Source organism: Aulonocara sp. 'chitande type north' Nkhata Bay, linkage group LG10 (genome assembly GCF_057382095.1).
Source record: "Aulonocara sp. 'chitande type north' Nkhata Bay isolate Kocher_YH1m ecotype deep benthic linkage group LG10, A_spYH_male_GT1.1, whole genome shotgun sequence".
Classification (NCBI taxonomy): Eukaryota; Metazoa; Chordata; class Actinopteri; order Cichliformes; family Cichlidae; genus Aulonocara; species Aulonocara sp. 'chitande type north' Nkhata Bay.
Window position 1 is genome coordinate 24,976,665 of NC_141353.1, and position 26,390 is coordinate 25,003,054.

The following is a 26,390-nucleotide window of genomic DNA, read 5'->3' on the forward strand; positions in this document are numbered from 1 at the left end:
AATTGTGGTAAATGGGTGGGATAACTGATTGATTTTTTTTTTTTTTTTTTTTTTTTTTTTTTGCTACTTAAAGACAAAGCCACCTAGACTAAGATGAGTCTATTTTACTATTTTTAATAATTTAGGTTCCACGGGTAAGAGCAGTGTGAACAGGGACATGGATATTTAATAAAGTATCATTTTAATTCACCCTCACTATAATCAGATAATACATAGGTATCTCTGAATAAGACATAAAAAATGTGCGTGCTTTCACCAGCGCTTGGAGGCAACGAACAAAAACAAAAGATCCAGGAAACCTTGGTGTCGCAGCAGTAGGCTATTATTACTGCGACAATGAGACGCCTAGGCTACGTGGGGCTGTGTGAGGACACAGTGTGTGATGTAAGATGCTTGTACATATTTTTGTTGACACATTTCATCGTTGACATTAGTTAACTGCTAATTAATTATTTTGTGCGCGTCTTTTAAAAGGCCGCGGTGTTGGCTAGAGTTTTATGCGTTTTTTAAATAAGCGTTTTGTTTTTTGTTTTTTTAAAATGAAGCGTCATCAGTTTCCGGGGAAAGTCCGCCAGCATTTCGCTTTCAATTCAGATGCGACGGCACGATTTAAATGTAAACCAGTGTAATTGTTTTACATTTTATTACAAAACGTAAAAATAATTAATATCGACTGTTTGTATATAAGAAGCTGGATTCGGGAAGCTGCAAGAACAAAACTGACCACAGCGATGAACGCAAATCGGAGTTACTGGTAAGTCTTGCGTAGGAATTGTGCCTGAAGGGCCGAGCAAAGTAAAAGTGAAACCGAACACACAAGCTAACTGCTTCATTCTTTGCTCAAATCCACTCGAGCTTTAATTCATATATGGATGGATTTTTTTTTTCATCTTTTATGCGGAATATATTGATGGAGGCACATGTTGAGGTGAGTTTTTTCTTTTAATCTGCATACTCGCATCATTTCGCCCCAGATGGCGGCAGTTCTGTTTTTTCATTACAGCCTTGATGTAACTGGAATAGCTGGAGCTTACATCACTTAACAGATATGAAATCGGAAATCAATGCAACTTTCTCTGTCAATTCTTGACGTGCTATTCATTAGAAAATTATAAAGAAACGCGATATGCACGATATGCACAGAAAACAAAACATGAATAAAGGAACACCAAAAGGTAGGGATCGTCATGCTTCACAGACAGAAGGTGAACTATTTTTTCCAGCCCCATCTTTTCCCCTCGGTGATGAATCTTAAAGAGTATTTATTCGTTACTATTGACTGTGCTCAGTATTTAATTCCACTTTAATATTTTAATCCACAAAGGCCTAAATGAAAACATTTGTGCCTTTTATGTACATCTTGACTGACACATACATCTGTTTTCAGTATGACTCTTTAGATTCTCGGAAAGACGGAAAATTGCTTCCTAGGCCCTTAAGTAGCAAAACCGCTGAATCAAACTATTCCTTCATTACACTGCTAATCTTAAAGGGTTTTTTTTAGCAATATATTAAGAATATCTCATAGGTTTCTTTCAGTTTCCAAGGAAAAAGCCTCTGGGTTTGTATTGTAAATCTTCTATAGCTGGGACTGTTTAAATGGCTGCTCTCAGGCAATCCCCTATTTAGATAATACTTTTTGTACAGCTGTACTATATATATTTAACCGCTAGTTGTCGCCATAGTCAACTATTTCATTTTTTTATTCGTTTTGTAATATGTCAAAAATATTCAATGTGTTTAACTTACGCTTATTAATTTAAGCATAGTGTTTAGATTTATGCGAATTTCTACTGTTTTGTAATTAAAAAAAAGTTACAAATAATTAAGAACAATATATACAATAACAATATAACAATAATTTATACCAAGGGCGTAGATTTGGCATGGACGGAAGGGACATGTCATCACCAGTATCCAGCGATTATTGAATTGTCCCCACCAATAATTTAATCGCTTCAAGTAAAGAAAAACAAAACCGGCAGAAAGAAAAAAAACGATCTGTCAACGTCTCAGTCACCTAGCGGTGCAGAAAGAGTTAAATTACGTTCTCTCCTGGAGTCCTACCTCATGTGACAAATATGGCCAATGTGATTGGCTGTGCCTTTCAGGGAGCTCTGTTTAGTTTTAGCAGCGGCAAGCCTGCGCTGCAAGGACCTGCAAGGAGGAGAGGAGCATGGCAGGAAAAGGAACAACATAGATATAAGAAAGTATTTTTGCACAAATTGACAGAAACACTGAAGCAGCTACACATTTTATTCTTATTGTCATGTATGTCCTATTTGTCAGGTGACAGAAGAACCAACACAAAGCTCAGAGAGCAATGGTGACACAAGATCACAGGTGAAATTGGATGATGACTTGGTGGGTCATTACTGTATTTGAAGCTAATTTTATTTTTGTATGATACCTGATTTATATGGAATATGGCTGAAGTAAACTAAAGTCTAAAATACTTAGTCGTTTGTTTAATAGTAATTTTACATTATATAATTCATATTCATATTTTTGTTTAATTTAAGACTAAAATTAAATTAAATTAATGAGAGGGGTCGGGACAAATAAGTGTATACTTCTGTCTACTCCTTTTCAAACAAAAAAATGGAATGATATTTTGTAATGATTGTGAATGTACATGTTTAAAATAAAAATGAACTGAACTAATTCACATATAAAACTATGAATTGAAATTTTAAATGGTTTAAAAGCATGTAAAATAGCATATGTAGGCAAGTATATTTCTCCTTTTTTTATCAAGACGCAAAGACGATAAGGAAAAAGAAGAAAAGAAACGGGGCAGTGTTCGGTGGTTGAATCATCCATCCCCACCAATGCCAAAACCAAATCTACACCCTTGATATACACAACTGTGTATTTCATCTTATATTAGATAAAATATTTTGCGTAGACGAAGTGGTCGAGGATTTAAGGCTATGAAACAAAGCTTTTGCATATATTGTTTACTAAAGTACACCGTTTTTGGCACCATGTGAAAAACTCACATATACATATACAGAAAATCAACAAAATAGGATGCTGTAAAACATAAAAACAGATTGTAATGATTTGCAAATCTCATTAACCTATATTTTATCCACAATAGAACACAGAAAATATATCATATGTCTAAAGCTAGACAATGTCCCACGTTTAATACAAAATGTAACATTGAATGCATAACTGATGGTATGTGGATACATGAAATTGGCAGCTTGTATGCCTTGTAAGGCCCCAGCTGTGCTGAAAGGTATATTTTAGAGCTTTTAGAGCAACATATACTCCCTTCCAGATGAAGTATTTTTTTATCACAATAGTATGACTTTGTGGAAAAATCTGTTTACTGAACTGACCTGCCTGCAGCCCTGGCCTTTCACCAACTGAAAACATTTGGACCATTATGAAATGAAAAGTATTACAAAGACCCTGGACAGTTGAGCAACTAGAGTCCCAAAACAGGCAAGAATTCCTCTCGCAGAAGTCCAGCAGCTGGTCTCTACAGTTCCCAGACACTTACAGACTGCTGTCAAAACAAACTAGGATGCTACACTGAATTATAACACAGTTATAACTGAGTCTTTTTGTAACTTGTACATAACAGAGTGAGTTTAATATTTTGGCTGCTCGCTCCACTACAGGGCTATGTAGCTTGGCCAGGAAATGTGGAAAATAGAGATATAATCTTTTGTTTGTTTTTTGGTTTAAAATTCATAGATTGCTAGCTGAAGAGCTCTTGCAGTCTAAAAGTGGAAAATAGATTGTTATTGGCTGATTTTTTTTTCCTGGATTGTTTAACCCTGCGACAGACTGCCAACCTGTCCACAGTGTACCCTGTCTCTCGTGCTGAGACAGCTGGGATAGGCTTCAGCCCCAGAGTTGATGGATGATTTTTTTTTTTTAGTTAGGTGGCATACCATTTGAGTGCTTTTCCCTTCTGGACTTACACAGGAACTTTCATGACATTGTATTTACTTACTTAGATTAATTCTATCACTTACAAAAGTTTTGAAAGCTTCAAAATAGTACTACCGTCTTACTTCCAGGTATAGAAGTATTTTACTCTGAAGTATTTTCACTTGAGTATTTGACACTTTTGGCACTTTCTACACCGTCCATCCATTTTTTCCCACTTATCCAGTTCAGCGTCCGGGTGCAGCTGAAGTTTATGCCAGCAGTAAAAAGGGAAGAAATGGGGTATAGCCTTGACAGGTTGGCTGTATAACTCGCTAACACAGAGAGAGACAGAGCACCATTAACACCAGCACCCAGTTTAGAATCACCAGTCAACTTAACATGCTTGGGTTGACCAAGGCCAGTAGATTTGAACACCTTGCTGTGGCATAAAAGTGCAAATAACTGCCGCACTGTACCACTCTACTTTTTAATCCATTACATCGATTTTATAACTTGGACCTTTAATGACTGTGATGCAGACAAATGAAAAGAATTAAAACAGAAAACATTTTTTTATATTTTTAATAATTTCTTGGAAGAAAAGCTACAAGCCAAAAAAAGTGTATATCTCCCCCCCCCCCCCCCCCCCCCCCCCCCCATGAGGTTTGCCACAAAGTAACTGCTGACACATAAATGCACAAAACATCGGAATTCCAATTATTTTCCTTTAATTATTTTGATAGGTTATGTTTTCTATAAACATAACATTCCATTTATATTTGTATTCCAACACTTATTAGCACTAAAGCATACCAAAACATGCTGATACATTTATTTTAAATTCTTAGTACATTTAGAATAAATTTTATCAATTTGACTAAAAAGTCTCAAAATGTTTGTTTGTTTGTGCCACTCATCAACCTCACAGGCCAAACATGCAGTTTAATAAATGAACACCAGATGTCACCATTGGTCAAGACTTAAAGAACCACAACATCACTAATAACCAGTAGGTGGCACTGGAGACCTAGTTAAAATGGCTTTGGTGACTGTGTTCTGCTTATGGCATGAGAAAAGGAAGTTTTGTGGTTTGAGTGTTAATGATGAGCTGAGTACTTGCCCTTGTTTGCTAATCATCTGACGTTTATATTTTGCATGTCTGCTAACATATGTACAAGGCAACAATTCGCCACATAAAAGCAGTCTTAGAGCATACAGTTTTCTTTGTTTTATTACAATCAGTCTGCAGAGCAGCATGATGAGTGTCCTACATTAAAAACAGGAAATGAATCGACTGAACTACAGCAGCGATAGATGTGCTACTTTGAACCCAGCCTGCCAGCAGCGACCTTTACATAACAGAGTTACAGGAACTCTTGTAGCAAAAACATAAGATGAAAAAAACTTCTCCATGCTATCACCAGGCAAACCCTCTGCTCTGAAAGCCTTCCAAAAGCATTCAAAGTAGGCAAAATATATTTAACGCGGCAAAATACAACACTTTAACTTAAGCAGACTATGTGTATCAGCGTCACGGCATAAGAATACTTAAGCTTTAGGTATGCTTTTGTCTGGTTTCCATATAATCTGATTTGAAGTGGAATGCTTCCTTCAACACTTGTCATCAGATAATTCATGTAGATAACATGCAGCCATCGGGGGGGGGGGGGGGGGGGGGTTCCATTTTAAGTTTGTGACACCTAGGAGGACTGAATAAGTCATTGTGGTAACAATCCAAAAGTTTAGCCATTATTTAACTGTGAACGTGCAGCATGCTTAACCCAAGAAAATGCCAGTATTGAGTGACTTTTTGAACCCTAGAAGTTTTAAGTTCTCTTTGATGTTCATGTGCACTGCTAAGTGGTATGACACCTTAACTCAGAGACACACCACAAATGAGTGAGTGTGTTGCATGCCATGATTTTAAATCCCAGTATGGTCACAAATTCAAGGGTTTACACTGATCATTACTCGTTTAGTAAAACCATGACTGCACGACTTACAAACAGCTGGCAGTGAGTGGGTGGCATTCACCTAGAAGTACTGAACCACAAACAACATGTTATCTAATCATTTATGATCTTGCTAACTGGCATTGCGTGTGCAAAGAGTCATAAATACTATGATTCTTACAGTAAAAAATACATGTGTACCAACTCTCAGGTCTCAACATTTGGTGATACATCTCCTCCTATGAGATAAGGACCGCAATCTCAAATAGGCCAGTAACTCACTCGGGTAGAGTTTGTTTTGCACTGTTTCTTATGTGGGGTTTTTAATTGCTTTTTTTAGTTTGCTGTAATGGAATGATAGAAAAATCATACCCTCCTTCTGTTTTGTGTCATTTTTCTGTGATATCTTATAGACCACTAAGCTAGTGTGTAGTGATGCAAGGATGTCGGGCACTCAAATGCAGAGGGTCGTTTGCAAGTATAATGTTACCCATATCTGATGAGCAGAGAGTAAACTTGAGTCCGTGAGCTCCTCTCATCATCACTAAAGATGATAATTCATAAAAGAAGTGGTTTATTTAAAAGAAGAAGAAGAAAGAAAGAAAGAAAGAAAGAAAGAAAGAAAGAAAGAAAGAAAGAAAGAAAGAAAGAAAGAAAGAAAGAAAGAAAGAGGAAAAATAGCATTCAGTTCCCCCCAAAAAGCAACTCTCCTGCAAAAAATGCTTTGAGATGAGTTTTTGTTTTGATGCTGTGGTTTCTGTGGCTTCTTCTTACAAAGCTGAAACTTTAAAGCCTGGTGCAAAAAAAGCAAAAAAAAAAGCAAAAAAAAAACAAAAAACATTCCACTGCGGCTAAACCACAGTTCAAATGAAAGCATGAAAGGTGAAGCCTGACTTCCCAACTCCAGGCGGATTTATTAGAAATGCCTCGCCTTCTCTCTGAGCAGCACCATCTACTGGCCAGAGGACAAAAATGCAAAGCATCTGCTTCTCTCAAGTCACGTGATTTAAGAGAAATCGAGCCTCCAGTTTAGAGCAGGTCACATTGAGGCTGACACAGACCATGAAAAGGGCTTGACTCAGCAGGTGCTTTTTTTTTTATTGCACTGGGTGTTCGTCCACTTTTATTTCGCTTATCTGACCATTTATATGAATTATCCAGTGCATATTTTCAACTTTTAGCTCTGGAATTACTTGACATCTGTCACAGATGGCAGTTTTGGGTTCAGTTATTGGGGTTTGTTTAATCACATATGTGTAACTGCATGTGTAGAGGTTCTCTTGCAGCACACCCAGAAATAAAAAGTTGTACTTGCCATTAATTTGCTATGCTTTCAGAGTATGATAAAGTGTATTTCTTTAATGTCACGCTACTGTTGGCTGACATTAAGGAAATACATATTTTAAAAAATATATTTGGAGGGATTAACTCACAGTTGTTAATGTTAGCCTCAGGCATCCAGCCTGAGGCTAACATTAACAGCATCCAGGACAAAGAATAACACATATGTCTGCTATGTCCAAACAAACAAAACTATGAGGTTTGTTTTTTAAACCTTCATGTTTATCTTTAACCCTGTTTGCTGTCTTTGTTGTTGCTGTTTTGGCTTCATAGCAACAACTTTGTTCACCTGTGGCCACACCCACAGCAGATGGCACGGCAGCACAAAGACATTTAGAATGATGGGTGATTTCGGGTAAATGGGATATTTATTGTACACACAGGCTCGAACACAAATAAAGAGTGTATATTGCTTACACCAAGACCTCAAAGTTGGCACATCACATCAAAGTATTCTTGATCTCATTCTCATGCTGACACATTTTTAAAAAAATTTTTTTTACTACTATTATGTTTTATCAGCAGTAGATTTGATATCACGAAAAGGTTCTGGAGACATTGGAAAGTGGATTGCAAAAATAGGGAAAAAGTTCATTCAGTCACTGGGGCGGTGGTAAATGTGTCTAATGGATCCTGAAGTGTGCGGAAGATATTATGTTCTCGAGGAATATAGAGGAACTTCTTAAGCAACACATTCCTTGGGAGCTGTCGTGTCCTGATGCTCAGGAATGCCAAAATTGTCCAAGACGGTTTACACCCTGTTACATCCGCATAGATTGTTTTTCAGCTTTACCGTGCCAATCACTATAATACACATACGTGTTTGTTAAAGCAGCTCGGCAGGCTGGATAATAACAGCATTCCCTGGCTCATAAAACAAAAGATATTTTTTTCTCTGTTTGCATGCCACCTTAATGGAGAGTTGTTGGCATTACACACACAAAATCTGTGATGATGCAGGTTGGGCTGGTATCATTAATTTAAACAGACAAATTACAGGAAGAAGGTATTGCTCCTCTGGAGATCACCAGCTGTCACTGCTCCTAGGCCTTTAACATTTTAAGTTAACTAACAAAATAAACCACATTTTGCTCTTGTTTTGTTTAGCACAGCACTGTTTCTGTTTATCTGTGTGACTTTATCAGAAACGATTGCAGAAAAACATGCATTTTCTTGTAGAAGGCATATATATAACTTTATTGAGAAGACCCACATGGCATAGTAAGCCTTTAGATGATGGTAGTCTCAAAGAGATAAGTCATTCATGATAGATGACTTGTTTGAGTTGTGATTTAACATGACTATTTTTAGTGCACTGTTGATTGTGAGTTGCACTCCTAAGAAAAGAAGTCATCAGGATGTTTTTCACTTATGGTAACCACATGTGACTATTGATTAACATCCACCTGTTGACTGGGCAGAGCAGCATTTATTTTGCAACATAATGTGGTAAAATATGGGCGCTATATCATCCTGCCACTAAATGACATCCACTTCCTTTGTGTGTCTGTGTGAGAGAGCAAGAGACAGAGAAAAGCAACAGAAAGGATTTTGGTCTTTCCAGTAAATGAGCTAACTCTAGTAAATTGCCTTCTCCTTTGTCTCATTTCTTTCACTCATTTAGCTACCCTCCCAACCAAAAAACAACATGCATGTGCATACACACACATACACACATACACACACAGAAGCTTATAAAGCATCGAACCAATATGTGGCCAGAAGACAGCCAAAAACAGCCTTGGCTTATCACACTGTCTTACCCTTCCTCACTCCATCCAAATCTCTTTATCTCTGTCACCCATGCCTACAATGCACCCACTCCTTTACACCCACATGCACACTTGATTGCTTTTGCACATCGTCAACTTTTTTGGCATACAGGTAACTCCTGTTTACAAAGGTATGACAGTCAAACAGGATGTGATTCTACTGAATATGAATGCTTGCGTGACTTCTCTCTCTGTGTTATGTATAATTAAATTGAATTTTATTTTATTTTATTTAAGGCACTTTGTAAGTAAGACCTAGCTGCGTGGAGAAAGACTCAAATAATCCAAAAATCCATTTTGTGCAAGTCCCCGGCAACAGTAAGGGAAAGAAACGTTTATTCAAACCAGACTCGTGAAGACAGTCCTTCTACCCTGACTGTTTGGGATTAGATAAAAGTGAAGAAAGAAAAGAAAAAAACTAAGAAACAATATGAATTATTAGAAATTAGAAATATTGGCATATAAAAAGTACTCCAGTGCAAACTTTGCATCTTTGAAAATGTAACCTGTGAGAATTTGGAGAGTATTAGTACCTTTAATACTGAAATTAACCATGCTAAAATTATTGAAATGCAACTAACTCACCTTTATTATCGTGTTATGTATCATATTGTTGGGTTATTATAAGTGCAATTATGTGTAATTAATTGTGTTAAATAACTATAGCTATGACTAGTAAGCATAAGGAGTGTAAATCTGCAAAAAACAAAAAAGTTAAAGTTGGTCATCAAGAATTAAAAACAGGAATATTTCATATTAACGCATGAACGTGTTTGAATTTTAATGCAAAGATGGAAATAGAGATGAAGAAAGACTTTCCTTTTTTACCGCTTTGTTCGAAAGACTGCGGCACTGAGAAATATTATTAAATATGTAAACAAGCATTGACATGAATGAAGACCATGATGGAAGCTTTTTTATTTAATTTTGAATGCCATCCAATTGAACCTTCATTCAACCTTAGAAATGGCATCAGCTTCAATGTGATGTGGCATGGAGGCTAGGTTAAGATGTTTTTGAAGTCCGGGTTGTTTTCATACCAGCCTTTAGCTTTTGCATATTTTTGAGCTGGGTGTTTCCGGCTTACTCTTGACAACACTTCACAGATTCTCTATGGGTTAGTCAGGTGAGTTGGCTAGCCAGTCAAGTGCAGTAATAACTTGAACAGCTACCCTTGGTCATGGTTTTGACTCTGTAGGGAGGTGCTAAGTACTGCTGGATAGGGAATCAGATGGAAGAATAAAGTGCTCTAGAGTCTCCTGGTAGATGGATGCTTTGACTTGTGGATTGATAAAACAGTGGACGAACCACCACCAACACCAGCAGATGATATAGCACCCCAAATTATCACAGAGTGGGGAAGCTTCACACCTGACTTGCGACATGCTTCTCCGCCCTTTCTCCTCACTCTAGGAACTTGATTTTCAAATTACATACAAAACATACTCTCACCTGAAAAGAGGACTTAGAACCGCTGACCAACAGTCCAGTTCCTCTTCTGTTTAGGTTAGATGCTTTTGGCATTGTCTCTGGCTCAGGATTTCCTTTTTATTAGAAATGATGGTGGCTCTTCATGCGCTGACATCAACCTTAGTCACTATTTAATCACGCCACACATTGCCATGATGAAATTGATTAAATTGAATTCAACCAACAGATTTTCATGTTAAATGAACACATTTCTATTTTGCAAATCAACGATGCACCTTAGCAGACTTTTTTCAGCAACGACCCTTTTGTTGCTGCTTTTGTTACGCAAATGATATTCAGTTGTATGTGTCATTCAAAACCCAGAATAGTGCCAAACTACCTGCCCCCTAGGAGTACGTTAATGTTATAAAGAACTGGATGGGAGATAAGTGTCTTGTCTTTACATGCCTGAAAGAAATGAAGTTCTTATCTGTGCCTCTGACAACTTGGTGTTTTCTTTACACTGGCTCCCCTTTAAATTAGGGTAAGTTTAGCATTTCAGTGATTACTTTCAGCGCTCTTCATGGTCAGATGCCTCCCCACATCTACTACATCCATTCTTAAGTGCTAGGACAGCTGATCAGCGCTTGTTGCCGGTAACTCGGCCCAGGTAGGGGCTGTGTTTTTGAGGATGTGGCTCCCAAATTGTGGAACTCGCCTCCATTGGAATTAAGATATGTGGACACTGTTGATAGCTTTAAAAAAGAGGACCTACCTGTGCAGGATTGTTTTTTACATTGTTTTATCCAATTATATGGTTTTAATTGTTATAGTTTATACTGTGTAACACTTGTTTTTTATAAGTGCTATATAAATAGACTTACTTCTGGAACTTATAATCTTTATGGATGGTGTAGATGATCATCTTCTGGAGAACTGTCAAGTCAGCAGTTTTCCCCGTGATTGTGGTTGCCTCAACTGGACTAGACTGAGTGATACACAGTATTTATACTGTTTGAACAGTAATTTACTTGTACACACAATATTCTAATATTCATGGGTACCATATTTGTGACTTTTATGACTTTGTGACTTTTATTAGTTATACAACTTAATCATTAAAATTAAAACAGAAGCCAAAAAAAACCCTACCTGAAATCTTTCACTTTAGATATAATACTTACTAAATACAAGGAAGGTTCCCTTTCTTGATCAAACATTTTTCATGATATTCTAATTTTTCTGAGATGCACCAGTAGTCTTTATGTATGCAATCGTATCTGTGTGTGGATCATTTGGTTCAACGTCCAGGTAAATGCAAATTTCTTTTAAACACCTGCACCTTTTTTTATCCGTGCATGGTGTTGAGGCCAAGGATGCACAGAAGACAGATTCAGAGTTTAAGGGGTTTTTGTTTGTTTTTTTGCTATTTGGCACCTCATAAATGTGTAGAGCACTCATATTTGTCTGTAAACTCTGTCACACCGAGCTTTATCCCATTTAACACTTGGCAAGAGGTAGAGTACAGCTTTGCACCTTACATTGCTTACATTACACCTACAACCATCACACAAAATGGGACCAACCGGCTAGCAAGTGTAAACCCACAGCCTTCTTCCTGTGACATGACAGAGGCCACCTGCTCACCACCATGGCTGTGCACCACCTAGTCTTTGATTTACCTCAAAAAATATACACTAATAATATATATGTTTTTAAAACAGAATTGCAGAAGTTAGCGATAAGTTTTTCTGCTCAGTAGCTGTAATCGTTTAATAATATCCTTATTTAAAGCAGCAGTTTTTAGCAACTTTTTACTAGCCGTAGCTGATATAAGTGAAGTATACATGCACTTCTTTTTCCAGTCTGTTGTGATCCCACTTGACCCACTTGATTGGTTAAAGGTTAAACTGGATATCATAAAAATGTAAAGCCTTGTCTGATTTAGATTAAACTCTGGGAGATGATATGGCTCGTATTTCGTTTTACAGGGTGTTGTATCCTGAAGGTTTACTGCAATCATCTTTTGTTTGAATGAAACCACAGGCAGTTCTGGTGTTTCCAGTAAATCAGCCGACCAATATTTCACTCTCTGTAACACACAGTCGCTCTTTCATTCCCTCTCCTTATCTCTATCAGACACACACCCACATCCACTCACTCACAGACACCGGCATACCCACAGCGTGCATAAATCAGTCTCAGAGCAGTCTTTCTTCCTCTGCATATGTGACCAACTACCAAAGTTCAGTTTTTTTTCATACGTCACCAATTTGCAGCAGTTATCTCGGGGCACTTTGTTATTATTATCTTTATTTTACGGTAAACATCTTAGAATAATAAAGATTGAAATCAAATGACTGCATGTATCGAGGCATTAAAACATTATGTTTTAATAGGATGAAACCTGCAGCAGAGCCAAGCTCGGGAAAGTCAACTAGCAGTTAAGGTAAAGGAAATGGAGAGAGAGAAGAAAGGCAATAAAAAAAGACAAAGGAGACAATAAACAAAGTAATAATAAACATTTTATAGGTGAACGTTCATTCATCAGTTTATCTTCATGTACATATTGATGTATTGAACCGCTTTGGAGGTTTTGAATTAGGTTAGGGAGAAACCTACATGTTTTGGCATCACATTATCATGATCTGATCCCAAAACGTGCTTCATGATCTTAGCAAGTGTACTTTGAGAAACTTTTAAAAAGTTTACTATGTTAATTGTGCATTTTTGCAGTTGGTTAACAAAACTCTATTTTGCATAGTAATAATAGTAACAATAGTAATAATTAGAAATATTGTTTATTTTAGGTGCATTTCAAAACATTGGAGGTCACCCACATATGCACATACATGCATACATAGAAGAACAGAGAATAAAACTATCCGTCAAGTCAATGAGACAAGTTTACAACATATTAAATCATTAAAAACTGAGGATTCATGTGACAGGATGAAAACATGTTAACTGAAAATGGTGGAAGGAAAGAAATTGCATCAAAGGGAAAACAGTTAATAACAAAAACCAAATATTTATCTGAGCAAAATGCAGCACCACTTGTCTCTGTAGCTCACAGACAGTAAGAATCTGGGGTAGTTGCTACAATCTAAACAGTCTAAAGAGCAACCAGCATTAGGTACTTTGAGTCTGCTTTGAGGCCAAAGTTACACAGTAGTCTGTACTTCAGCATACAGGCTTGAATGAACCTTTTAAGACAAATACATCAGTCACCATCTGTGCTGTTAAAAGGTGTGAAACGCAAGATACTAGAGTTCACAACTGTTCAAGTAGGTCAGGTCAGGCACTTTGGTAATCTTTAAACAGGCATCGCTACCGGGACAAATTCTGCAGTCCAGACGTCTAAGTAGCCCACTAAATATTTATAATTAACTTCAATGTGTCCGCTTTACATCACCAGCAGTTACTTTTTCCTTTGTTGCTTGTTGTTGCCAAATGTTATTCACAACATATGGTCTCTAGTTATGTTAGACAACAGTAGATGAAGCGGCTGTGTTTTAATTTTATTTTTTTATTTCTCTTTGAGCCTACAATTTGGTTGGCAAATTAAATTACTTCAAAATTGTCTTGGAATCAGATAATTAGTAATATGAGCTAATTACATTTAGCTCATATTACTAAATGTAGTTTGACATATATGAGCCTCTTTATCCAATGTGTATTTGGGACCTTGCCTGTACCAGGTTGGACCCCATGTTCAAAGGTGCCTTAAATCGTCATCACATAGATTCAACAGATACTGGTACTGGTTACAAGATCACACAGTTGCTGCAAATCTGTCAGCAGCACATGCAAATTTCCTGGTCCACCACTCCCAGAGGTGTTTTATTGGACTGAGATCTGATGAGGCTATTTGAATGCCAGGGAACATCATGTTCAAAAAAACTGTTTGAGATGATTATGAGCTTTGTGCCATCACAAAGCAGCGCAAACCACTGATACAAGACAGGACAATCCATGCTTTCGTAGTTTAAGTTCTGACCCTACCAGCCCAATGTTGCAGAACAAATCTGGATTCATCACACACATTTTCATGAATTGTTTTGAAATTTTGGCGACCCTGCATGAATTGTAGCCTCAGATTTCTGCTCTTAACTGACAGGAGATCCACACAGTGTGGTCTTCTGCTGCTGTAACAAATCTGTATAAAGGTTTGGTGTTGCTCTATTGCAGGGGTGTCGAACTCCAGGTTTTAGATCTCACCCTGGGTCGACACACCTGAATCATATGATTAGTTCACTGCCAGGCATCTGAAGAACTTCAAGACATGTTGAGGAGTTCATCAGCTGTGTTGGATTAAGGACGCATCTAAAACCTGCAGGACACCTGTGCTCCAATGCATAGGTTGGTTGTGATGAGTGTTTAATTGAGTGACTGTTGCCTTCCTTTCAATGTGAAGCAGTCTGGTCATTATCCTCTCACCTTTGACCTCTGACATTCACTGAGTATGTTCTCTTTTTTGGACCATTCAACTGGAGAGACGGTTGTGTGAGAAAAACCCACTAGATCCCAATCTTTACAATGTCTACATGCGCATTGCAATGGGCAAACAGCTGTTGCTATGTGATTAGCTGATTAGATGTTTAAGGTAATGAGCAGCCAAAGTAGTCTATATACATAAACGGTTAGGATCAACTCAAGTCCATTCTTAACCCAGTGACGCCAAATGGGGATTATACTTCCATAACTACACACGCTCAGTTTTTATTAGCTCTGTGTCCCGAAAGTGTCAGGAAATACCTTTTAGCTCTGATTTCTCTAATCCAACACCAGAACATTAAATCATCTAAAAAATAATCTTAATCCAGTGCATGATGAAAACAAAATCTATTCTACCAAGCTATTTTCTAGGAGCGGATGTTAAAACATGGAGCATGGATCACAACGATAAGCCCACCAGTTGGCCATCTACTCCTTCTGCTTCCTGCTATTGTTTTCAGCTGCTCAGAATGAAAGTAACAACTTCTGCCAAACGAGTGCTGGGATACAGAAGTTATGTCAATATAGTTCCTCCAAATTGTCTTCTAGATTATGTATTGTAAGCAGTTCTGCTGCAGAGAATATGGTTTGTTTGGGTTAATGTAACAAACACTCCAAAGCCTACATAGAGCTGAAATCGAGCACCTTAAAATTATTTTAGTCCTGCATCTTGTTTCACTGGTTTCATACAAAAATTAGGTGGAGCAAATGTTTCCAGAGGATACTCCAAGTATGAGTGGTGATTGTTTTGGAATGTGTGTGACTTATCAGTATCATGTAATGAGACAGCAGAGCCTTCCAGTTTGACTCACTGTGAAACTAATGCTTAACTGCTGAAAACTTGTTTCTTTTGTTGGCTTCAAAGTCTTACTAAGAGTTGAAACCCAAATTGAAAAGACACCGACTGGGAGCGAGAGGTGACGTCCTTTTAAAAATCAGACACTACACTGGCACACAGTCCAGCCTGTAGCTCAAGATGTCTGATCAGCGATGACTATTTCTTTTAATTTGCATCTTTTTTGTTAAAGAAACAAAGCCACTTGTGTAACGAGTGTGTTCTAGTTTAAAGCATCAGTGACCTACATTTTTACATTTGCACATTAATAAGAGCAGTTTGTTCCCAAGAAACACTTTGTCGTTGTTGGGGAATTCAATTTCTGCCAAAGTAACTGAACTCATGCAAGAACACCTTTAATTGCAAATGCCATGTCAATCATTTCAACTTTTATGACGGTTCTACCATCATCCATTTGTGTTTTCTCTTCGGGCTGGTATGCATGTTACGCATTCGTTCCACCAGAGAGCTTAATCCTGACGTTAAACCACACAAGCTGACATCGTCAAACCTGAAAATCCACCCGCTCTGGTTCGTTCCGTGTTACAGATGTTTGGCTTTTCTCCTTTTGTCTTCAGGCTTCAGGTACTAAAGATTTAATTAATCCAGGAGTACCACACCCCTGTTTAGTTAAAAGTTCATTTATTATTTCTAATATTTCTAAAAATGTGATTAACAAGGGCAAATTCTGTGCACACTGGCAGTAAGGTGGGTCATGATCAACACTGTTGCATAACAGCAAAAGGGTCATGATTTTAAAACTTTCGTGCTTTTTGCCTGTTCTTCCCATAGTGGAACACGTGCAAGATAGATTCTTGCTCTCAGGAGTTTCACTTCCTGGTTTAAATAAATAAACTTATAACTCATTCTAATCTGGCGCCTTTTTTTATAATGCAGAACATGCACAGTACAGGGTGGAGTAAAACGCAAGTGAATGATTTCATTAGTAGGCTAATCACTATTGAGTGTACATGTATGTAGCTATTTGTACAAAATCACTGTCATTTTAAATCAAAGCAATACAGAAGTAGAATTCATCTATCTGCAACATGCAACCTCTATTTTCTGCAAAGGCATGCAAAGCATGCTGGTGATTTTACAGCAGTTACAGTAGTGTTTATGAGACCAAACATTATGTTTTCTGGTGAGAATCTACACTGCTGAGAGGGGGATCAAATAACAACTGTGCAGCAACCGCAGATGCTAATGTTGGACTTCCTCAACGGCTACAGTAACCTAATTCTCACAATGAAAAGAAGCTCTATTGCGGCGTGATTATGTGAATACAAAACTTGACAATTTTTTACGTAACAACTTGATCCAGATTATGAGAAAAAACACACGACTTTTCCCTGAGGCAACTCTGCAAATTCTTTTGTGTACGGTGTGGGTTGTTTGACGCAAAGAATGTTCAAAACATTCGTCCTTTACAGAAACTCCGTATTATGTCTGTGAGTCAAATCACTATGTCTTTCATATGAATCACGGCTGATGATTTGAAAGAAAAGATAACAGAACTGGGGCAGTTAATTAAGCAAAATATGCATGGAGCTCATCATTACATGTCTGAATAGCTCCAACAGCAGATTTTCAGAGGCACGGTGTAATGAGAATTGGAAAAAAAAAACAAAAAATGAAAACTAAGACATTCAACCTAGACGGTGAGGGAAGAAAGCTGACTGACTGTTGAATGACGCAGTTTCCTGTTAGAAAGTAACAAACACAGGGCAAAGAGTGACTTAATAGGTGGAGTATAAAAAGCTGCAAACATTGCAACACTTTACCTCCTGTTGATACAGTCAAGCCCTATTTACTTATGATTTGCTCTTTGTTTGTTTTTTTTTATTAGGAATTATTTTATTTATCTTTTGATAAATTTGGAACCAGAATACGAGAATTATGGAAAAGGCTGTATTGTGCAATCAAAGGAAACCAACACAAGATGGCTTAAACTGTAGTATTAGTAATGCTAATGCTGTTTTTGTGTAGTATAATTCTACAGAGCCCACAAAAGGCCATAGTTTGGAGGTTTATTCTGGATTATTTCTGCATCCTTTGCAATAAATTTCACATGCCGTTTTATCAGTGTAAACAACATATTGTATTACACTCAGCCAGCAGTGCACCCACACAACTGCTACATGCAGTCAGTGTTACACTGTTTAGCTGCTGGGTCACACCCACAATCAAAACAGTCAGAGCTGTTAGGTGCATCTGTATGGTTTGATGTAATCACAGCTCTGAGAGTGGCCATGGACAAAGCTGGTGAACATGCTTCTATAATGTTATTTCTCTCTGTAACAGTGTAGACTTTTAGCTGTCTAAGCAGCCACAACAGTTGGTTCAGTGGCACATTCAGCAGCACTGGTTGATCTGTTGATAAGAATGAGTTTTAAATTTCTTTTAGTAATTTTTCTGTGAGGTCATGCAAATGTAATCCAGAAAATATAATTCAGTTAGTGACATTATGGGGGTTCCTTATCATTATGATGTATTTACCATCAGCTGTGTAGACAGTCATCACCTAACGGATGTTCACCCAAACTGTTGAATGGAACAAATACGTTTTAGCATGTCTTTAAAGAATGGTAGTTCATTCAGCACAAAAAAATCTCACCTCAAGCCATTTATTTTTAAAAAATAAGAAGTAGAAATGCTCTTAAAGGCACCAACATTACAAGCATCAATAATTCACGCTTTGATTCATGGTATCTGGCATGATACTTAAACAAGGAGTCTAGTGCACCCCCAGTAGTTACACCAGGGATGGGGAACGCCAGGCCTCAAGGGCCACATCAAAAATCTGCAGGTTTTATATTTGCTCTGTATCCATAATTTAAAACACCACTACAATTTATGTAATTTATATAAGCATTCACCACCTGTAGGGCTATAGTGATTAAACATAAAAAAATGTTTTAGTCTCTATGGCCGGTGTAAATATTTATTAAAAGTTCTATTCTGCTCCTATTAAGTTTTAACATAAGGGTGGGTTATTTTTAGAGCGAGCTTCAAATGACCATCTGAGCAGCTGTGATTTTGACTAAGTCTACATTGGCTTCATTTATCTGCTCCAGTTTGCAGCTTTATGTTATGAGCGGTGGTGAAAAAACGTATATGTGCCTCCAAGTTATGAATTTGGTTGGGAGGATATTACTGAGTTCACCCACACCCACAGGGAAAAGTACTAGGAAAATGTCAATAACCTGCATAACCTACAATGTTTGCACTCGACTTGTGGTCAAACCATCTTGACCATCATAAAAGTCTTTTAAGCAGAATAAGATCATTTATTTCCTGGTCTCATTTTACTCAAATACACCACAAGCTTTCTGAGCCTCGGTGTGTGAGTGAGTGGTACAGCACAGATTCTGGCATTAATTAGGAAATATTTTTCAGATTGTCTTCCATCCTGAGCCTAAAAAAACATTTTGCCAATCTTTCTATTTACTTATTTTTATGTGTATTAAGCAGATTATTGAAAAGAAAGACAAAACGTCACACATATATTTATCTATATTCATAAGAATATGAACACTACAAAACTGGAAAAGCAGTAATCAGTGAGAGAAAAAGAGATAATGATCAAACATTGCCTAAATTCCTCACAACGGGTTATAGATGACAAAACAAGTTTCTGCACGCTGTCGTCGTATATCCTTCTGAAACATGGATAATTGTGTCTCTTATTTGCTTTTTTTACGAACCCTATATGCAAGACGGTCTCCTAAAAACTTTGAGCTGGGACAGCTAGAGTTTGTTTATCGACCACTAAAAAATCTTGGAGAATTTGCTGCAATGAAGTAAACCTGGAGATAAATAATTGTTTCATATAATTCACTATCAGACAGTGAGTTGTCATGCTTGTGCAATGGGACTTCCTGTGTTTGCGTTTCCTTGTGTTCATTATTGCCATAACATTAAATTTTCTAAAATTAGAATATTACGTATTCTATTTTCTACTGTACTTGTGAAACTAATTCAAAATATCTGGCTTTTACTCTTACTATACAGTCATAGTAAAAAGAATGGACACCCTTTTAAATTCAGGAGTCAATCAGGAGACCGTAAAAATTCATCAGGTCCTTACCAAATTTAAATAATATTAAATACAAACTCAGATTAACAACAAGACATATTACATCATGCCATTGTTTCACAACAGCGAAGCCAATGTGCAGACGCAGTGTGTGGAAAACTAAGCACAGCACATGGTTCAGTAGCTGGTAGAAAAAATTTTAGCTACTCGGTGCGACTCTATCAGTGTTTCACATCATTATGGAAGAATTTTGGCCCGCTCTTCTCTACAGCGTTCTTCAGTTGATTAAGATTTGCAGGCAAGCTCTCTTAACGTCCCACCGCAGCATTGCAGTCCAACCAACGTCTGAATTTTACCTGAAGCAATGCAACATCTTGATTATTTTCTTTCTCATCTCTCACATTGTGGATTTGATGATGTGCTTGGGACCATTTTCCTGTTTTATGACCGAGTTTTCGGCCAGACTTTTGCTGTTTGCCTAACATTTGCCTACAGAATCACGGACTGCAACGTGGCCAATTTCTGTGGCTGCAAACCAAACCCAAATTATCACCCCTCGTGAAGTGTGCTATGAAGTGTTTTTCTGCTGATAAGCTTTGTATTTTCTAACTGTGGCACTGTACATTAGCGCCAAACATCTCCACGTTGGTCTCATCTATCCAAAAAACGTTTGTTCAGATGCAGCTTTGCAAACTTCAGCTGTGCTCCCAGGTTCTTTTTTCAGATAAGGCGGTTTCGCCTGGCAGCCTTTCCAAACAAGCCATACTTGTTCAGCCTTTGTTAAATTAACTGTCACAAACTTAAACATTGACGTCTTTCCTTTTTGATATCTTGAAACACACCTGAATACTCCAGACCAGCAAAATGCCACAACTTTAATTAATTAATCAAGCGCATTTGACTAGCAGCACCGGGCTGCAACTTGCCCTCTTTGGTTCTACAGTTCTAGTTTTTCACACACTGCTTCTGCATTTTGGCATGACAGCATGTTATGCTGCATGCTTTTTAGTTCATCTGAGGTTTCAGTTAAATCATATTAGAACCTGCTAAGAATTGGTTTATTTTTATTGATTTCACAACAACTGCTGCTTCGCTGTAATATTAATAACTGTTAATGTTTGAGTGATATTAGTCTTTGTCACAAGACTGAAAATCCTAGGGAAATGCCAAGCCAGCTTGATTTTACCCTGCTGGTTATTGTGGTATGCATGTGTCTACAAGTGCTTTGAGGAAGTAACTTCACAAACACATCTGTGTCGTTAAAAAAAAGAAAGAAAGAAAAGAGAAAAAACAACTTTGGTTGAGCTTCACTCAAAAGTGGTTCAGGATGAAGCATCATTAAAATTAGCACAAAACAAGTCTAATGGTTATACTTGTTAGGTGGAAAGCACCAGAGATTCACCAAGTGTATTACCAACACATACAGTCCCCTCCCCCCTCGGCCCTCTCTTGCGGTTTTTGCATGTTAGATCTCTTCATGGCCGTGTCATCTATGTAGGGAGGAACAGTTTTGCATCGTCTGCATCCCTCCCTGAGTGCTACACCCTTTCCTGGCCGTGGGACAGTGTTAACGCCTATATTTCTTTAGCACGTGATCGGAATTTTAAGCACATTTTAGTGTTTATCTTTTTTTTAACATCCCAACACAAACCATTTTCTCTTGGCAAGCACATTTCCAATGTGCTCTCCAAAGGTGGACCAAAGAGCTTATTTATCTTATTTTGCACCTGATGTGGCTCTTATGGTTGCCAGTGAGTCATCGCCTGAAATTTTAGGGTATTACAGCCAGCCATGGCACCAGTTTGCTTTTTTCAACAGACAGAGTTTGTGGCCTCAATCTGATGTATGTTAGATTAATGTTGTATTAACTTTATCTACATTTGTGCAGCTTAAAACAGAAGCGAAACATGAATTGTGTTCATTTTTTGCGCATCTTATTGGTCACTTTTTACACACAGACTTTATATACTTTGTAATAAATCAGCCAGGTTTTAGATTAGGCTGAAGTTTCTCCTGAACTCTCATATTTATCCAATGATTCCACACATTCATTCGAACAGTCACAAGCAATTTTTTTCAGCTTTATGTCAAAACCATCACTTCTCCTTCAGCTGCCTTTCACTAGTCTGAATCATCACTGTGCCACAGTGCTCCTAAAATTGTTAAAATTAAACCAATTAAATTAACTAATTAAAATATCTGCCATCTGGTGCTTCTAGAGTTGTCTTGAATAAAAGCATTTTTGCCATCCGTGTGTCAAAATTTAAGGTTAGATCACAAAAATTTCAAGTTAGCTCTTCAATTTTGAGTCATTTTCTCAGACGTCAAAATTTTGACATAATAAGCTTAATTTGGTCTTATGTATTGAAAAAATGTTTTTCAGTGGCAGAAACAAGCTTCCATACCCTTGACAGTCAGTGGTATCAACATTTTATTGAAACTGACTGTGCTTCTGTGACATATTTAAGCTTTTCTAAAGGGATAACAAAGAGAAAAAGCATTTATTTAAGAACTGCAGACAATAAAGAGAACCGCATGCTTTAGACAAAATCACAATGGTGTCATGTAACAGGAACTAAACTAAAAATGCACAACCTTCCCACCTGGTGATTCACTACTGTTTTTTTCCTCTTTGTATGCACGATGCACTTTCAATTAATTCTGGTAAATCTATGTTTAGACTGGGGTCATGTTAACAATCCATTAAGATTTGTCTTATATTCAACAAGATCATCAAGGTCAACATGATGTTTTGGTCAACAATTGACAGAAAGTTTTACATTTTCCACTTTTATTACGTAAACAAAGTATATAAGAACTAGCAGAACAAACAAGAGGTCATGTGTTGCGATAGCACGAAGTGAATTATGTAGTTACGCTCGTATATAACAAGTAAGAGTCGTTAATGATCTGTCATACTGGCAAGATAAGAACGCCATTTTTTTCCATTGCCTTTCACCCAAATATTTTTGTAGAGAGATCGATTAAGTCATTTGCTGATATTTAATTATGTTAGTAAAAAGCCAACATGACTTTCAGAAGATAAGCTTCATATTTACCCGTACTTTCCGGGATATACCCGAGATGTAGAGATAGACGCTCATGTTAACAGAGATACGCAGGGTTTGTGAAATGAAGCAGCAACATCCTTCCAAAAGAATGTTATAACCGTTTAACTAATGCATGTACAATGTTCCTGAATAAGTATATATTTTAAACAAAATAAACATGTTCCAAACTTTTTTCACTTCATATTTATTACTAATCATTTAAACAAATGTTACCAAACAATGCAATGTATGCTTCACACATACTCTATCTGCATAAATAAAAAAAATAATTGTGCTCAAATTATGTCTAGTATATATGAAATGGGTTTCAACCAGTCAAATAAACACTTTACACTTTGTTAAAATGTGTTTTAAAAGAACAAAGGGGACAAAATAATATATAGAAAATACAAATAAATCCCCTTAAAAGTAAATACTGCCCAGAGAGTGAGCTGCTGTGGTGTAGGTTTGCGTTTGTTAGAAGGTAGTGCGTCTTGTTTGTGTGCTTCGAAAGCAGCAAACTTGATGTTCAGCATGGGTGTCCTGATAAAATCAGCACCTATTCAGCTCAGTTTACCAAATTGTAAATAAATAAAAGAATATTTGGTACATTCACAGTTTGGAAATAATATTCAACTAATGATAATTAGTCCACTCTAAACAGGTCTCTACACTGTAATAATGTGTAACCTTTTGCCTATATAATCAGCATTAGATTCACCACTTTCTTACTGAAACCTTTCAGTTCTTGATACATTATAAAGTGATTCCTTAAATTATGTGTCTGCACCGAAACTGGAAATTTTGTGGGTAGGAAACCTGAATAAAAAGGGTACAAATCTTATATAACCAGTCACCCTGACGTTTGTTGGTTAAATGCTAACTAATTGCAAAGGCAATTTAGCTTACCAGCTTGTGTAAATTGGACTGAATGCAACATAGATACTGTTCCTTGTTGTACCGGGGAGCTAATAGTGTCAGGAGTCCCAGCAGAAAATCTAGGTTCAAATGCATAACAACGCATTACTTACACCATATCTGCCTCTTGCTAAATGCTTTTTCTTATTTGCCTTGACTTGTCATTGCGCCATCTTTGACCTCTAAGTGTTTGTTTTGCCATTACAAGGTTTATGTTGGTACTAAGCAGATGCCATTATTTATTTTTTGCTATTCCTGCTGGTTCAAATCATCTTTTCATCATTTAGAGACTGAACACAACGACAGCAGTTAAATTCACGTGGACATGATTTAACATGAATAGTGCCTGCATGACATAACTGGCAACATGGAAAAGATTCTTTGTGTTGTCGGTGTTTATACATTAAGTTAAATAGAGTCAATGTATGCCATTTATGTTGGACGTTTGCCTTAAGATAAGCTGGAATTGTATTTAATCATTATTCTTTGTTCTCTCTCTCCCCCTTTTTGTTTGTTCGTTTTCTTTGTTTTGTTTTGGTCTTGGTGTTTTTCAAAGGATGATCTTCAGTGGATCAAAAGTAGCCCTGGCATGGTTCACCTCTACATCGAAGATCAGACAAAGGAAGGACAGAGTCTGATGGTTGTCTATCGACAAAGGAACTATGCCTTCAGCAAAGAAGGAAACAGACAAAGACATGTCTAGAAAAATATATGTTCATTTCAACATACAGAAAAATGAAGTCTGCAGTCTGTGCTTATAGTTTCACATCTTTTTTTGCGTGTATGTGTGTGTGTGGTTTATTTCCCAGATGGTATTCCAGTCTCGGGTTTGAAACCACAGAAGCTCGCACACCCTCTTTGTATCTTCATGGTGTAGCTTTTGACTGTTTAAAACACGATGTGTTTAAACTTCTGCTGCTGATGCCGTATTGTCGCGGGACTTCGTACTCGCAAAAAGTCATGAACTACAACATCGTAAACCGAACAAAAGGTGTTATGCATGAGCAGCTGTCATCGGGGGGTGTCATCAACCTGACCTCTTTTGGATTAGTTAATGATTATTTGTTTATTATGTAGTCGAGTTGTTGCGTGACACCTCGCGTGTAGCCATTTTTTTTAAAATGACAGAAAAAGCTGTATGCAAAAGACCTCGCTAACGTGTAACTCAAAGCTGCTTTGTTTCAGTGAAGCCAATCATGTTCTTCTACTATGTTTTGGACAGCATCACTACATAAAGTTATTTTGTGCTTTTTTTATTATATTATACTATATTATAATTTCCTATACTTTATCTAGTCATTAATGTCGGTAACTGCACTAACAGCTGCAGGTCATTTTCACAGGTGTTTGATTTCAAAGGACTAAGGAAACATTGTTGTATTTCCGAACTCCCATTGAACTACACTTTTATACGTTTATCAGCACGTTGGAGGCCATAGCAGCTGTCACAGGGTGAGAGGTGGGGTACATTCTGGAAAAACTGTCAGAAGCTTTTAAGATAACTGTAGATTTTGGAATCACCTGTAATTGTTTCTAATTGATTGCACATTAGAAGCAGGTGAGTGTTAACATAAATGTTCATTTATACATTTTTTGTAATAAAGTGGAATAAAAACACATACTGGAGTCTTGTGAGATTCAGTTTTTCATATTGTGACTTGTGAGATGCTGTTTGTGGATATAGCTGTCTCTGCCTCTCTGCTGAAAAGTGAATAATTGTGCAGGTATTCCTTCAGTTGTTTGGATGAAACCTCAGTGAATCATTTGAAAGGCGTGATTATTGATGCTTAAGCTGTAAACACAATGTTTTGAATTCCTTTTGTGTTCGTTGTGCCTCGGGAAAAGAGAGTAATCACGTCACAAAAGCCTTCATCAAGAAAAAAGATCAAAGCATTATTTATATATTAAAAAAAACGTATGCACATAATAAATGACATGAAGTAATTTACAATACACATAAAGACTAAATTACTCTTTTTTCCCTTTGACATAACCTACATAACCTCTATTAAATCTGGAAACTGGATTGAAAGCAGGAGCTGAGAAAATCTCATTGTTATCCACAGAAAAGTCAATGACTACAAAAAAAGTTTGAACACATTAAGTGTACATTTGAAAGTAATTTTTAATTTAAAACGTAAACACTTCAAAGCTTATTCCATAGTTTTTATGTTTAAACAAATGAGCTTTCTCATTGAAAACCCTTCACCTGCCTCAAATGAAGTCACATGATTTACTGTAAAGCAAGGCTTTTCAGGTCCCAAAGAAAAGCATGGCTATTATCTCGTTTTCATCTCTAAGGATGTTTGACGAGTCTACTTCAACAGTCTGGACTAACCTGAAAACATACACGAGATAAAAGTAAAGAATCCCATTTGTGGGGTCTCCTGCAGTAACAGCTCCTTGTCAACGAGCCAGTTTAGAGTATGTATAGCGTGCAAGTGGGTATATTTTGCAATGACACTATTTCCTCAAACTGTCTGGGGATTATCGGGGGAACCCGAGATGAGGAAGAAAAAAAACTGATGCAACTATTCACAGTACCACATACCACAACTTTTTTTTCTGCTCTTGAGGCTCAATGATTTAAATTGCAGAAATACATCATTAACTGCATGCTGTGATCATTTAGACCAGCGTGATTAGAATTCTTCAAAATATTTTAGAGTTTATTGTTGCTAGTTC

The 26,390-nt window shown here is 37.2% G+C and overlaps 1 long non-coding RNA gene across 1 annotated transcript; it reads left to right on the forward strand.

The window, feature by feature from the left end:
* The first annotated feature begins 285 nt into the window (after positions 1-285).
* On the forward strand, positions 286-25,306 carry LOC147320974 (uncharacterized). Its single transcript, XR_015131162.1, has 3 exons — positions 286-384; positions 689-754; positions 24,262-25,306. It is a non-coding gene; the product is annotated as an uncharacterized LOC147320974 (long non-coding RNA).
* Positions 25,307-26,390: the final 1,084 nt, after the last annotated feature.